The 16041-nt window shown below is 43.3% G+C and overlaps 1 protein-coding gene across 4 annotated transcripts in view; it reads left to right on the top strand.

Annotated features, from left to right (window-relative positions):
- Nucleotides 1-16041, top strand: part of Sil1 (SIL1 nucleotide exchange factor) — a 231764-nt gene that overhangs the window by 26698 nt on the left and 189025 nt on the right. Inside the window, exon 2 of one of the 4 annotated variants that reach the window (XM_087592460.1) lies at nt 12729-12886. The exons of the other annotated variants lie outside the window; for them this stretch is intronic. The gene's annotated coding sequence lies outside the window, so the exon portion shown is untranslated. The remainder of the gene's footprint in view (nt 1-12728; nt 12887-16041) is intronic. 4 annotated transcript variants of the gene reach the window in all.

The raw sequence follows: 16041 nt of genomic DNA, 5'->3' as shown, positions 1-16041 counted from the left end.
AACTTTGTCCTCTTATTTCTTCCTTTTAAGGGTTTTTTTGTTTTGTTTTGTTTTGTTTTTCTCACTTGGACATAAAGACTGTCTCCTATTTTCTTGTGGTAGACTGTGTCTAGGTATTGGTCATCTGGCAGGGGGCAAGCCTGGTCTACTTATCTCCTCACAAACTTTTTCAGGGATTAAGTATTTTCCAGATGATCTTTGTGAGGAATGGAAGAAATTTTCTGGATAGTTATTAGAAGTCTCTGAGACTTTGAACACTGTAGAGACTCAAACCAAAGATCTGTGGATTTGTCCCTCTAAGGTCTTTACACATGATAGCTGTAAGCCCTACCCCCCCAGTTCCTTTGAATCAGGCAGACAGTTTGACGTATTTGGCTGTGGTGGCACATGTCTGTAATCCCAGCACTTGAGAGATGGGGGCAGGAGGATAAGTTATTCAAGATCACCGTCAGATACATCGTTAGTTTGAGGCCAGCCTAATACACAGAACTGTCTCAAAAATACAAACACAAAGGTTTGGTGGGCAGTGATCTAGTTATGGCCCAGCCTACTGCTCTCCTGCAATGTATTCAACTATTCTTTTTCTCAGGATGAATTTTTTATCGTTTACGTATTTGTCTGTGCTCGAGTGCAGTCATGTGTTTTGTTAGCTACAACTACATTAGTAGATTCTAGGTTTTCCCTTTGTCAGTCTACTAAACTGATGGTTTAGGAACCCCAAACTGGTTATCAACAAAGAGTCAATAACATAGCAGCCATAGAGAGAACATCATTATATTTTACAAAACAAAATATTGATGTATTTGCCACCTGCCCTTTTCTCTCCTGTACCCTAGGATGGCCATCGCCTTCACATCCTTTTGCTTCTGCCTCCCAGGTATTGGGATTATAGGTGTACAGCACCACACTTGGTTTTACTTTGAAGTGTTATAAGTAAAGTTGAACTCTACTTGTCAAGATTAGTTCTAAAATGTATTTTACGATAACTTTGTCCTGACACACTGTATTTGTTAACTTGCTCGTTAATTCCAGAGTGGGTTAACTTGAGGCCCCTCTATTCCAGTCTATTCAGTTCTGGCATTCAACCTGAAGGCTTCCAGAGAGGGGCCACCTAGTGTTCCTTAGCATCTCCAAGTGGTGAACAGAACAGCTGTCTCTTTTGGGGCAGAAGGGAAGGTGAACTGCCTGGGGCTGACACACCCTTTCCCCTCTGGAGATCCAGCTGTGGACTAGATGGAGTGGAGCATCACAAGCTAGGACCTGCTGGATGCGGATGACAGTTAAGTGCCCACAATCAGTTAGGTGAGACCCTTTGTTAGGCAGTGCTTTCTCGTGAGGATGTTGGATGCTCTGTATGTACTCATGAGAACACCAAGAAGTTGTCTCAGTCTCTGCTAAGTGGAAGAAAGGGAGGCTCCTCTGCAGGAAGAGCTGTCAGTCCTGGCTGCTTCAGGTCTTGTCAGAGACACTCACAGGTGTAGAGCCTGATTTGGGAAGGCTATTTGCAGGAAAAGAGCAATACATAGTCCTGAGAGTGCAAGCGTGGAGTCCTAGGACCCAGGATCAGAGCCTGGCTTTACTAACTGCTTGTTCTAGATTCCCGTGGCTGCTCTGACAGCCAAGATCTATCTTCTCAGAAGAAATGGCTGCTACCAGCAAGAAACCAGATGTTGGCAGGGCTGTGTGTGCTTCCTCTGGAGGTGTATGGCAGATTCTGATCCTTGTTTCTTTCTATTCTTAGTGGCTACCAGAGTCTCTTGGCTCCTGGCCACATCACTCTAAGCTTTTTCAGGCAGTGTCTTTGAATCTGTCTTTTGCTTTGTCTTCATTGTCACCATCTTCCTGGTTTTTGTCAAGTCTTGGCTCTACCTCTTTCTTTTTCTTCTCTTTTAGAAGAAAGCACATTTATTGAGTATAGCACAAGAATGAAGCAGGCATGGAGAAACAGAACCACCTGCCTGAGACAGTAGGCTGCGGAGTACCCCGAGGTACTTGGAAATTCCTTTGTTTTTGCTAGATTTTGGGAAATCCCTCACCCTAGCTATTTCCACTATGCAAATGAGGGGAGTCCTGGCTGGCTGGTGTTTTGCTCTGGATGGAGGCTGGGCTTGGAGAGTGGCAGCTCTGTGGAAAGTGCTGTTGACTTCATTAATAGGGTTTAGGTCATTCTGCTGCTTCTGGTTTGACTGGAACCAAGTCTCTGTTTTCTTGGTGGGTTTGCTTTTTGGAGCAGTTTATCTTGTAGGATTCTGGATAAGTACTTGTTTCTTTTCTAGACTTGAAGTCATGGGTTTTTTGTTTGTTTGTTTGTTTGTTTTTGTTGGTTTGTTTTTTAATGCAACAATGTATCTTAAGCATATCCATGTATTAACTTCCACTGTCTCCCTCCAATTCTAGTTTTTAACCCAGTAATAGTCAGTTATGACTTCTTGCCACATTTCCCTCTGGTGAAGCAGCAAACCCAGTCTCAGGTAATTAATTGCAGGGTGTTTGTTTGTTTTGTTTTTTTCTGTAGCTTTTTGAGCTGTGCAGGGATGACACATTAGTCCTATCTGTCACTCATTAGTCTGACCAGGACTCTGGGGTATCTCTGGAGTGCCTCTGGGGTGCTATGCAAAGAGAAATATATCTGGGGTACTTTATTAGAAGGTCTATGTTACCTGGCCAGGAGTTTTAAGGGCATTGAGGACTTCCAGTGATAGGAGCTGGAAGTCATATCTGGAGGTGGAACTGTTGGGCTCACTCTGGTGGGCTTGTGGGTCTGGCAGTTGTCCAGAAGAGATGAGGAAGAGAAATTGCTATAGGATGTGTAGATTGAATAGCAGCTGGGAGCAGTGCTTGAGCAGGCTAAGGCTGTCCCAGGCTTGCAGATCCCATGAGTAGTTGCCTGGCCAGAGATCCCTTGTGGCCAGGAGAGGACTTTTCCACTGCAAGGTCTGTTAAGGAGGCTGGTCTTTGAGGACTGTGGGGTTGTCTTGGAGAATAGGAAAGCCTTTGGATCTCACCAGAATTACTTCAGTCAGAAATCACAGCTCCTAAATCACAGTGGAATTCTCTGGGGGTCCCGAGGCAGAGAGGATGCTGGATTCCTCACCTCTCAGTATGCTCTGGAGCAGGGGACTGGGCATACCCATCTGATGTAGAGGTAAGGGGACACAGCACCTTTACCTGCCACCTGTCACCTCTACCCACTAAGCCATCTCACTAATGCACCCCCCCAAAAAAAACCCTAAATAAATACAATGAAATTAACCATATATATTATTTAATTTATTTATATTTTATGTATTCTACATGTATACCTGCATGCCAGAAGAGGGCCTCAGATTCTATTGAGGATGGTTGTGAGCCACCTGTGGTTGCTGGGAATTGAACTCAGGACCTCTGGGAGAGCTACTGGTACTCTTAATCTCTGAGCCATCTCTCCAAGACCAGAATTAACCTTACATTATAAAAAGAAAAAATAGCTTACCAAACAATTCTGTCTGCTTCTCTAACTCAGGATGCCATGCTAGACATGGCAGGGCACCCCTGTATCCCTGCAGTCAGGAAGTCCCTGCAGTGCTGGTTAATTTGCCAGGGTGACAGACTAGTTTCCTTGGAAGAGGGAATCTCAGCTGAGGGAATGGCCTCCATTACGGTAGAGCATATTCTAGACTAATGGTCGCTTTGGGTGAATCTGGTGAACTGCAGGCAGTATTGTCTCTCAGGAGGTGGTCCTGGGTTGTGTAAGAATGCAGCCTGCACAACAAGGGAGCTTCCCAGGGAAGTGTTCCTGCTTCTAGGTTCCTGCCTTCAGTTCCTGTCCTCAGTTCCTGCATTGGCTTCCCTCCATGATGGACTGTATGTAAAGCATAGGTAAAATAAGCCTCTTCATCTCCCAACTTGGTTTTGGTCACGTTCATCACAACAACAGAAAAGCAAACTAGGGCAGAGGGTAAAGCAAGAGGATTGCTAGTTTGAGAGTTTGCAGCTAGCCTGGGCTACATAGCAAGACATTGTCTTAAAAAAAAAGCTGGCAGTGGTGTGATCTCATTGCTCAGGAGGCAGAGGCAGGTGGATCTCTGAGTTTTGAGGCCAGCCTGATCTACAGACCACTGACTTGCAGGATAGCCAGAACTACATAGAAAAACCCTGTCATGAAAAACATACATACATACATACATACATACATACATACATACATACTACAATAAAACATTATTGTCATAAAACTTGTTCTCTTCATCACTCTCCTGGTCACTCCCATTGTAAGTGGATGTTTCCCAGGTTACTTCTTCCCAGGCTTCCCTCTTTCTTTCTTGGAATGGGGGCTTTTCTTTCAGAGTGTGTTATAGTCTGAATATGTGCTCCTCCAAGTCATGCATTGCAAGCTGTGTCCCAGCTCTGGGTGTGTGGCCTTGATTCCCTAGGATTAGTGTTCCCGTAAGAAGAGACACCAGTGCTTGCTAGGCAACTGCTCTACCACTGAGCTAAATCCCTACCCCACCAGTGAGCTTCTTACACTCACTCACTCACTCTGGTTCTTGTGTTCTCTCTCTCATGTTTTCTGTGCATACATTTGGGAAAGGTTGGTTTGGACTGAAAATCCAAAACAACTCATGCAGGCACAGGAGTGCACACAAAGGAAGATCTTTATTTGAATGAGGTGGTCAGGGACCACAGCAGACTTGGATGCTGACTGTGTCTCTGCATGTTCATCTTGGTAGTTATTTAAGCAGATGACAATTATTGTACTTGGGCCGAAACTGATCGATCATGGCTGCAGAACAGACTTGGAGCTGAGCTGTGACCCTGAGCTGGAATGTCACCGTGGCTAAGCTCCCAACCATACACGTCTTCGCCAAGTTACCCCACCAATGAGGACGTAGGGATAGAGGACTTCCTTTGGAACACGTCTCTGTGGTATATTTATCTTGTTCCCATTGGGTGGGTTATTCAGCTGTGACAGAGCAACTCACCCAGCATTGCTCGATTTGCCAACCAGGATGTCAGTTACCCAGGGGGGTCTTGGGGACTTGAAACTTTATTTCACCCCCTACTGAAAAGTTTTATTCAAAATAGATTCCTTTGGTTCCTTCTTGTATTAGGACATTGTAAACAGGCAGCTCGCTCTCTCTCTGCAAGCTAGAATGAGGTCTTCCACCAGAAACTGAATTGTCTACAACCCATATCTTAAGGTTCCAGCTTCCGGAGTGTTGAGAAAATAAATGTTTGTTATTTATGACACCAGTCATGGTAGTTTCTTGTTTTGACTGAAGCAATCTAAGATAGGGAGGTATAATCTGGCTTTTAAAAAAAATTGTCTGCTTTTGCCTAGATTTTTAAGACTAAGTGGGGATATAAAATTATTCCTAGTTAATTATTCAAAATGGCCATGTGCTGCATTCCCATGGATAATTGTAACTCCATAATAAAGGAAGCATATAATTTTTTACAGTGGTATTCAGTGCCTGATAGCTATTAGCCAAAAGGTAGCTGTCCCTGGTGAGTTACTGCAAACACGTTTTATCTGTTCTGTTACCTGCTGTTTCATGAATGCATCCCAGAAGCATCCTATCTTGTTTTTCATACTTGTCTTCTAGAGAGAATTGTTCTGATTTGCAGCTTCAGGGGATAATTACAGTGTTCATTAATTTCTGTTCTTTTATTCCCTTCCATTTATTTCTGGTTCCTTGAGAAATTTTCCCCTCATCTATACTAACAGGCTGTAAGTTCCTTCATTAAAAGGGTGTTTTACAACACTGGTTTCTCTCTTGGTATGATGGTGGAAAGACTGTGTCAGAACCTCCTTACGTGAGTAAAGGTCTCCCTGGTATGGACTAAATTGATTTAAGAGGCTTGAAGTGGGAAAGGCAGGCCCTGACCTCATGCTACACTGGAGAATTTGTTGTTGTTGTTGTATTGGAATTCCAGAACAGGAGTGGATTATTTGATTTTCTTACCATGATTAAATCATAAACATTGATCATGCATGTTATGTACAGGGCATTGAGCATAGTGTTATAGGGAACACGATTCTTGGTTCAAAGAGGTTCATATTGATTAAATGAATGGGTAGCTATATAGAGTAATTTTAACATTCAGAGATCCAGGACAGGCCCAGAGGATCAATGCCTACATGCCAGTGAATGGCTATATGTGTGCTAAATCTCTCTGGAAAGCAACAGAACTGACAACATCCACTTGAGGGCTATTGCTCTAGCTTTATTTCTGTTGTATGGTAGAATAACCTGACAGAAAGCAACTGAGGGGTTTATTTGATTTGCAATTCCAGGTTACCTACTGTCAATCACTGAGGAGAGGTCCAAGCAGGAACTCTATCAAGCAGCTAGTCACATTATATCTATGGCCAAGAGCATAGAGAAATACATGTACCAGTGCTGCCTGTGTTCTGCTTTAGACCTCCTCCAAAGGGAATGGTACTACCCACAGTGGGCCAGGTTTTCCTATATCAGTTAGTAATTAAGACAGTCTCCCACAGACATGCTTGATAATGAAACCAATCTAGATAATTCCTCAATTAAAACTATTCCTTGGTGATTCTAGGTTGTGTCAAGATGACAGTGAGAAGGAACCAAAGGAAGCAGTAGGGAAAAGGCTGTGTGGAGGGTGGCTTGTTGCACTTCTAATTTTTTCTGGTATTTTGCGCCCTCTATGTACAGTCTTCATTATAGATGGGACTGTAACTCCTGTTCTGTATAAATGCAGATTTTTTTAAAAAGTCAGAATCTCTCACTGAGGCTGGCCTTGAATTGGGTATGTAGCCATCGATAACCTTGAACTTCGAATCTTCCTCCTCCTGCTACCCCAGTGCTAGTTACAGGTGTGTCACACCGTACTGGATTTTTGCAGTGCTGGACATTGAACTCAGGGCTTTACACATGCTGAGCAAGCACTTTACCACCTGGGCTACTTCAGCATTCTGTATAAATGCAGAGTTTAAAATAAGTATCAAGTGATCATCTAAGACTCTTGAGATAGCAGGTTGTCTTAGGATAGGGCAGACCCATGTAAAATGCCGGGGAAAAGAACTGAATAGAGTAGCAAAGCAGAGGCTAAAAAGAACTTGAATTATTCTTGAACAAGTGAAAACCTAATGGCATTTGTCAGGTGAAGGCTAGGAGGATGTGGCATTCCAAGCAACATGATTGGCACATGCAAAAGCCTGGTGGCAGGAGATGGTGTCAGAGCAGTGGAGAAAAGGCTGTGTAAGGGCAGAAGACAAAGCTGCAGACCTTGACTGGGGCTGGGTGGTGTGGGATTGGAGTGTAGAATTTGGTCTGTGTGTCAGTCAGCGTTCTCCAGGGTAAGAGAAGTTACAGAATGAATCTCCGTATTTGGAAGGGGATGTATTAGAGTGGCTTACAGGCTGTAGTCCAGCTAACCCAATAGTGGCTGCCTATGAATGGAAAGTGGTGTTTCAGCCCATGAGGCTGGTGGTCTCAGCTGGGCTTCAGTGTGCTCCAGAATCCAATGAAGCTTCCAGTGAAGCTCCAATGCTAGGGAGGGAGTGGGCTCGTTAGTGAGGTAAAAGCAAACAGAAAGGGGCTGGGGATTTAGCTCAGTGGTAGAGCGCTTACCTAGGAAGCGCAAGGCCCTGGGTTCGGTCCCCAGCTCCGAAAAAAAGAACCAAAAAAAAAAAAAAAAAAAAAAAGCAAACAGAAAGAGCAAACGTCCTTCTTCCAGATGCATACTTAGGTAGAAGGTATGGCCTGGACTACAGGCATCTCAAAGGTCCAGATTAGAAATGAATCTTCCCACTTCAAATTAAGCAAAAAGTCATTTATTAGCTATCCTAGGTATAGTTAAATTGACACCCAAGAGTAGCCTTCACAGCTTTGAACTCAGGACCTCTGGAAGAGCAGCTGTGCTCTTACCATGGGGTCAGCTCTCCAGCTCCCACAGTCTGTAGTTTTGAGGGTCATAGAAAAATACAGTTTTTTAATAAAGCAGGAGATAGGGTTGAATTCATGCAGTGGCTGTTGAGTAATCAAGGAGTGTTCATTTGCTGATCTTTGTACCCCAGGATCCTTTGACAGAGTAATGAGGGCTACCTGTTTTTTCCAGATCCCCACCTGTATGGGGATCTGAGTCAGGAGGCTGGCCTGCCACAGGCCTGAGGGCCTGGCATTTGATCTCAGCCTGGTCGCCCAAGGCAGTGCTGCTGAGCTTGGCGGTCCGCGCTGGAGAGCAGCTGCTCAAACCTTGTCTCACTGCACAGCGTCTGCACAGCAGCTTAAAATTCCTCAGCCATGCTCTCTACAAATTGAAAAATTTTACAACAATGTCATATCAACAGAAGAAGTCTTGAAAAGTAGGACTGAGAAATAAAGGCCTCTCTGCCTTTTCTCCCTGCAAGGGAGTTTGAAAAATATAGAATTTCTAAGTTTCATGTTAAATATCCTTGGGGTTTCTTTTCCTTTCCTTTAAAAAAGTTTTTTTTTTTTTTCTATTAACCAAAACTCCAACAGAGACGCTTGTGGGAAAGTAATTCCTTTTGGCTTGGAGTTTAAACTCCACGTTGTGAGCTTTTTAATTTTCTTCCATCGGCAGTGGGTTGAGACCCAACTGTGCAGTCACTGGGGCTCGCACAGTCCTGTTGTTGGGCAAGTTATCTCTGGGAATCTGTTTCCCCCATGTACATACCTAGTGAAAGCCAAGTGAAATCAATGTTTAATCAAGGAGATGAAGGAGGAGGGCTCCTTAGAAAAGAAATCATAAGGCCCCGAAGTACCAGGTATGTTAAAAAGTGAAGTTTGTATTTGCTGCCTGCTGCTAGGCATGGTTTAATGTCAGGAAAACAGGAGGCTGTAAAGAAACACTTGGAAAGCTGCCGAGCCGGGGAGAGCAGTGAGCGTGCTTTTCTCTGCTCCTCTCCCTTCAGTCTGGGCACACCTGTGTTCCCAGCATCCTGTGCAGATTGTGTTCACAGGCACGGAGATACGTGAAAGAGTGTGTGATTAGGAGCTTCTTCCTCTCTTTCCTGTTGCTCCTTCTCTGGCCTCTCGCTCTGCTATTTGTTCATTTTCTTCACAGGGCTGCTCATTCAGCTACATTTATTCCTTCTTAGTGCTATGAGGGCCAATTTCATGAAATAGGGTGGAGGAAACATTTCCAGTGGGCTGAGGCTGAGGGACTGATTGGGTCTCTCCTCTGTTTTGTATTTGTTTTGGAGAGCAGATCCAGCGTGCTGTGGATACCCATATCCTCCTGAAGACTGCCTTGTACGTCTGCCAAGCAGATGTGTTGTTTCCACCTTCTGACTCTCCTCCTGGCTGTGCGGGATGGAGGATGATGGAGGATGAGGTGGGAGTGCAGACTCCAGCTCACTGGCTCTCCTTGGAATTTGTCTCCATGGCCAGGGAAGGGTCATTGTGTCAAGCCATGCTTTCTTTGCTTGGGATTTGAGTTCTATGACCATAGGCCCCACTTTTAGGTTCTGGGCTCTTAAAGCAGTGACATTTCTAAAGAATCCATGCAGGGCCAGATCTTCCCTGAAACCTCTGGTATCTGTCATTGTTCAACGGGCTGTGAGTGCTTTTCTTTCTTTCTTTTTCTTGGATATTTTATGTATTTACATTACAAATGTTATCACCTTTCCCTTATCCCATACCCCCTCTCCCTTCCCCCTGCTTCTATGAGGATACTCCCACTCCCACCCACCCTCTCACTCCCACTTCAATGCCCTGGCATTCCCCTACCCTGGGAAAATGAGCCTTCACAGGACCAAAGGCTTCTCCTCCTATTGATACTAGACAATGCCATTCTCTGCTACAGATGTGGCAGGAGCCATGGCTCCCTCCATATATGTACTCATTGGTTGGTGGTTTAGTCCCTGGGAACTCTGGTGGGGTCTGTTTGGTTGATACTGTTGTTCTGCCTCTGGTGTTGCAAATCCCTTCAGCTCCTTCAGTCTTTTCTCTAACTCCTCTATTGGGGTCCCCTTGTTCAGTCCAATGGTTAGCTGCAAGCATCCTCATCTATATCAGTAGAGCCTCTCAGGGGACACCCATATCTGGCTCCTGTCACCAAGCACTTCTTGGCATCAGCAGTAATGACTGGGTTTGGTGACTGCATGTGGGATGGATCCCCAGGTGGGGCAGTCTCTGGATGACTTTTTCTTCAGTCCCTGCCCCACTCTTTGAAAAGAGAGTTTTATTGAGAGCTATTTTAAGAGTTCAGGAGAGTAGACGTTGGTTATTCCAGCAATCCTGGGTTGAGCAAGTAAAAGCTGCATGATTCCTGCCTCCTCACTGTGGTATTCTGCCTGAGTCTGACCTACTGAAAGCCTCTAGGGGGTTGCCCTCTCTTAAAATGAGAATGGCTTCCAGCACTTAGGGGTTTGAACAGGAACATGGGGAATTGGAACGCTTGGTAAATAAACTGATAGTAGTTGATAAGTAGGGGTGGAAGGAAAGGGAAAACTGGTATCCAGCGTGCATGTGCTTCTGACTCATTTGGGCAGCTCCAGAGGAGGATCAGGCATACAGAGTGAAAAACAAGGGTTCAGTTTTGGACTTGAGTGTGAAACAAACAGGAGACTAAGGTAGGATTATCCTTCAGGTTGAGGCAGCATGAAGGTTATGCTGAAGATCCCATGTAGCTTTGATGTTCCAATCATTCACTGCATTATGTCTCTGTGAATAGATAATGCAATCCAACTCCAAATCTGTTTACCTCTGAATTACAAGGCTAAGGAATGAGCTCATGAGCTAAGGTCACAGACTATGTTGATCCATCTACCTAGATGGCCAGCCTCATTCTACCCCTCTTTTTCTCCTTTAAGGCCTTTCTGAAAAGAGAGATTCCAGAGATGTGCTAGGACAGTACAGTGAGTTATGTATTCAGAATTTAAGTCTGTGTGGGAAAGGTCCTTGTCTATTTTCCTTGTCGCTCCTCAGCCTTTGCTCTAGCATATACTCATTGAAATGAACGCATGCACCAAGTTTTGGGTCTCTAAGTCTTCAAAAAGCAGGGTAGCTTCTATTCGAGTTGTTCCCTTCATTGTCTTTGGCTAACTTGCTTTCCACTTTGGATCTTCCAAGCTTACTTCTTCTTCTGGTGTGCCCTCTGTGACCCCATACAATGCTTGCACTCGCTGTCTTTGGCAGGACTCTAACTTAGTGTGTCCCTTGTCCTTCTGGGAGCTTCTAGGACAGATATGTATCTCTGCGTATTCTGTACACCCTAGCATCTGGTGCATATTTAGGGTGTTGCAGGCCTTGACAATACCTATGGAAGTGTATTATCTTCCAGTTGAATGTGTCGAAGTAACAACTGGATATAAATGTTCCAATTTTTAAATTTTTTCATAATGTATGAATTTTTGTTTTTATAGTGCTGTTTGAGAGGGTGAACAATTTGCAAAAATACGTTTTTAGGATTGGCTTGTTAACTACACATCTAGGGTTGAGATGGCTTTTGTGTGGGTGTAAGCCTCAGGTAGTAAGTAGGCTGTACATCAGTGCTGTGTGGGCATAGTACTTTTTTTTTGTGATTTTTGGATGCTTTCCACATTTCTGTGAATTATAAGCTAAACATCTGGCTTCTCTGAATCCAGGGCTTGTGTCTTTACTGGTTGTTTATGGGAGTGGTTGCTTCTCATGGTGAGAGCCTGCAGTATTAACCAGACTTCTCAAAGTTAGTATTTTCTCTTGGCATTACCAGAGGCTGCTGCTGCTGCTGTTAGTTTGAGAGTCACCACAAGAAGAGTGTGAGTGGTTAGAGGCAGAATGGAATAATTGCGAAGAATTGCTTCTCATCTGACAAACTCTTAGGCAAAATAGAGGAAGACATAGAGAGAGCTGAGCAACAGAGACAAAGTAAGGTCAACCAAGACTGAGGGAGCTATTCTGTAAGGAAGCGATAATGAGCTGAGTTACTTGTTATAATGCTGAGACGAGGAAAGGACTGGGCATCTCTCATACCCTTGTTGTTCTTAAAATTGTTATCTTGGGTCTGGAAAGATGGCTTAGTGGTTAAAGAGCACTCTTGCAGACATACAGGTTTGGTTTCTAGCACTACATGGGGCCCACAACCATCTGTAACTCCAGTTCCAGTGGGTCTGACTCTTTCTTTCTCCACAGGCACCAGGCACACATGTGGTAGACAGCCATACATGCTGTCAGAACACCTATTACATAAAATAAAAATTAAAAAAGATGGTGTCTTACTTATGACTCCCTGGGGCTGTGTTATGGCACACCTGAACTATAGGCTTTAATGATTTCTGATTTTTAGCCAGATATACTCTGCCTAAAAGCCATGGGTAAAGTGGACTGGTCTTGAGCAGGTCAGTGGCGTGTTGCTCTCATTTAGCTGATCTAGTTCGGGGAGAAGGCTAGCTGCTGAGCCATCCCCAAGCTTACTGTGACACGAAGAGACTTCCGGGTCCCGCTGGTATCTCCATCACAAGCTCACTCATTGGAACCCAGAATCCCGTTGCAAATTCCCATCCTGGATGCTGCTGTTGGCTAGCTGTACCTCTGTCAGTTGCAGGCTGATGACGCCTGGCAGGCTGGGATTTGGTTGGTGGCATCTTGCAAGGCCCCTTGACCCTACCTGCTGTCACAAACCCTTATTCACATGCATGAATGTTTCTTGATATACTATTCCTAAGAACAGATACCAGATGGGAAAAATAACTCTCTTGGGTTTATGTGTGCTTTAAAAAACTATCCTTTAAAAAATAATTGTAGCTGCCTTTGGTTCTTTTCCACGCTCAGAATGTTTGTTGGCCATGTTCTGTTCTGTGGAGACCAGCAAAGCTGTAAAGAGAACCCACTTCATTAAGAGACTCTAGAAGAAAACCTGAGCAACTCTTGGTGCTTCCCCAGGGATATGCATCTTTCCTCCTCCATACCGTGCCAAAGTTGGGCCCCAGGTACGACTCGTCAGAGCAGTGTGCTTCCTACTGTTGTCCAATACCCTGAAGTAACTAACAGAACACGGGACGTTTGAGGTGAAAGTGTTAAACTGTTCCTAGTAAACAGTTATTTAACTGTCAGTTCCTAGGTGGTTTTAATACCGTTTCTTGAACTCAAGTTTGGTTACTGTAGTTGACATAGATACTGGACAAATGCAGGTTCTTTGTTGAGACCTGGGACATAGTTGAACATGGAGAAGTGACAACACTCAGTTTACAGCTGCCGACATAATCAGCTGTTTCCCACGCTGATTGCTCTCCTCTGTAGTGCTGATGCAGTGAATTGTTAATGGACAAGCTCTTGCTGTGCCAATCAGGGTTGTAATGAGGCCATTTGGATAGTTGGACATAAACTCTGAGACTGAGGACTTTTAATGCCATGTTACGCTTCAGCCCTAGCGTAGAACCTAAGCTTTCGGATGTAAACTCTGAGACTGAGGACTTTTAATGCCATGTTACGCTTCAGCCCTAGCGTAGAACCTAAGCTTTCGGAAGTGCTCTGACAGGGCTGTATTCCTGTCACTTAGATGGTAGTAGTTAAAGACCAGAAGTTCAAAGTTTAAGCTCCCATTTTTAAATTGAGTTTGTCCTTCTGTTGTTGAGTTGTATTATGTATTCTGATACTATATTCTTTTTAAAACATTTAAGTTAAACTTGTTTTTATGTGTATTAGTGCCTTGCCTGCATGTATATCTGTGTGGGAGTAACAAGCCTGGAGTTAGAGTTGTTAGCTTCCGTGTGGGTGCTGGGATTCTAATGTGGGTCTAGGAAGAGCAGTCAGTTCCCCTAACTGCTGAGCCCTCTCTCCAGTACCCCGATATTATCTTATCAAATTTGATCTGTAAACATTTCTCCCCAGTGCTGGGCATATGAGAGCCCTGGCTTTGCACATGCCAAGGAAGCACTTTACCAACTGAGCTATATCCTAAACTTGTATTTTTGTTTTTTTTTCCAATTTAGAATGTGTTTTTGATGTGGAAAAACTTTTGAAGATAAAATTTAAAAACAATTAAATGTATACATCTGCATCTACTTATCTTTTCTGCATCAAAAACATATTCTACATTGAGATGACATACATGCACATGTGTTGTATTCTGTCCCCACAGTTCATTCCCATTGGTTTATATGTTTATCTTATGTCAATTCTTCATTTTTTATTGACCTTTATAGTAAGTTTTGAAATAGGAACTTGTATAAATTCAACTTTTGTCTCCTACTTTGTTCTTTTTCAAGATTTTTTGCGTATTTAGGGTCCTCTAAAATCCCATGTGAAGATTTTTTTTTCTTATTTCCATAAAAAATACCACTGGGAAGAATTGTGTGTTGCTTTGGGTTGACTTGTCTGTTCTTTCTTTCTTTCTTTCTTTCTTTCTTTCTTTCTTTCTTTCTTTCTTTTTGGAATTGTCACTTTGATAGTGTTAAATCTTTTAATCCACCCCAATCTTTTAACACACCCCATCCTTTTAATGTCTTTCTGTTTATTTAGGTAATTTCTTTAGCAGTGTTTTATAGTTTTTAGTATGCGTCTTTCACCTTTTTTGTTAATTAATTCCTAAGCATTTTATTGTTTTTGGTGATGTTTTAAGTGACATTACCTTTCAGCTTCTCTTTTTAAATTTTAAATTATGTATTCCTGCCTGTGTCTGTGTGGGTCAGTGAGTGCAGGTGCCCTCGGAGGTCTGAGGAGTCTGCTGTCAGAGCAGAACTCCGGGCTGTGGTGAGTCGCTAGCTATGGGTGCTGGTACCTGGACACTGCAAGAGCAGTGCATGCTCTTAACCACCAAGCTGCCTCCAGCCCCATCTTCATTCCTTTTTGGTAACTATTTTTTTTTCTTCATTTAAGAACTCTAGCAGAATCTTGGTTGATTCTCTAGATTTTTTTTTTAAAAACACACAAGATGATGTTCTGTTCCATAGAGATAATTTTCCTCTCCCTTTCATTTAGATGTCTTCCTTCCAACCTTCCAATTGCACTGGCTGTTGGTACTTTTTCTGAAGTGTCCCAGCAGGTATCTTGTGCTTGATTTTTTTTTTTTTTTTTTTTTTGGTTCTTTTTTTCGGAGCTGGGGACCGAACCCAGTGCCTTGCGCTTCCTAGGTAAGCGCTCTACCACTGAGCTAAATCCCCAGCCCCGTGTGCTTGATTTTGGCTGAAGGACTTTCAGTCTTTACCCAGGAACATCACATTCCCTATCTATTTTCACGTGTCTTCTTCATTGTTTGGTGAGGTTCCATTCTATTCTGGTTGCCTTTGTTCAGAAAGGGTTTTGGGTTTTTGTTAACACTTTTCCTTTATCAGTTGAGATGATCATATGTTTCCCACTTTGGTTAAACTTCCTAGGACAAACGCGATTTGATCATGTTGATACATTTGATCAAGCTGCTGCTTCTTCCTTTTTTTTTTTTTTTTAAAGATTTATTTATTTGTTTGTTTATTTATTTTATGTATATGAGTACACTGTAGCTGTCTTCAGACACACCAGAAGAGGGCATCAGATCCCATTACAGATGGTTGTGAGCCACCATGTGGTTGCTGGGAATTGAACGCAGAACCTCTGGAAGAGCAGCTAGTGCTCTTAACCACTGAGCCATGTCTCCAGCCCTTGATCAAGCTTCTTAATATGCTACTAGATACGGTTTACTAACGGTATGTTCAGTATGGTTAGGTTCAGTTAGGTATGGTTTTTACATTTATATGCCTATGGAGGGGCCTGTAATTTTCTTATAATGTTTTTGTCTGGCCTTTATATCAGGGTTAGGCTAATCTCATAGAATAATGAAAAAGGAAGTGTTCTCTTATGCTTTTTTGAAGAGTTTGAGAAGGATTTGAGCACTGTACCTTTTATTATTTAAACCATCTATGTATGATGTGTGTGTGTGTGTGTGTGTGTGTGTGTGTGTGTGTGTGTGTGTGTGTGTTTATGAGCACTCCCTCCCCACACATGTCATTAAGACTCACTGACTGATATATTTCCTAGGATTTTCCTGTTTTTATTGCCCAGCCTCACAGGAACACTAGCATCATATGTGCTACCATGTCCAGCTCTTTTTGTTTTGTGTTAATGTGGGTTCTAGGAATTTAAGCTCAAGTCCCCAAGGTTTCATGTCAAG

This window comes from Rattus norvegicus, chromosome 18 (assembly GCF_021556685.1).
Source record: "Rattus norvegicus strain SHRSP/BbbUtx chromosome 18, alternate assembly SHRSP_T2T, whole genome shotgun sequence".
NCBI classification, from domain to species: Eukaryota; Metazoa; Chordata; class Mammalia; order Rodentia; family Muridae; genus Rattus; species Rattus norvegicus.
This window is presented reverse-complemented; position numbering and strand designations above follow the sequence as displayed.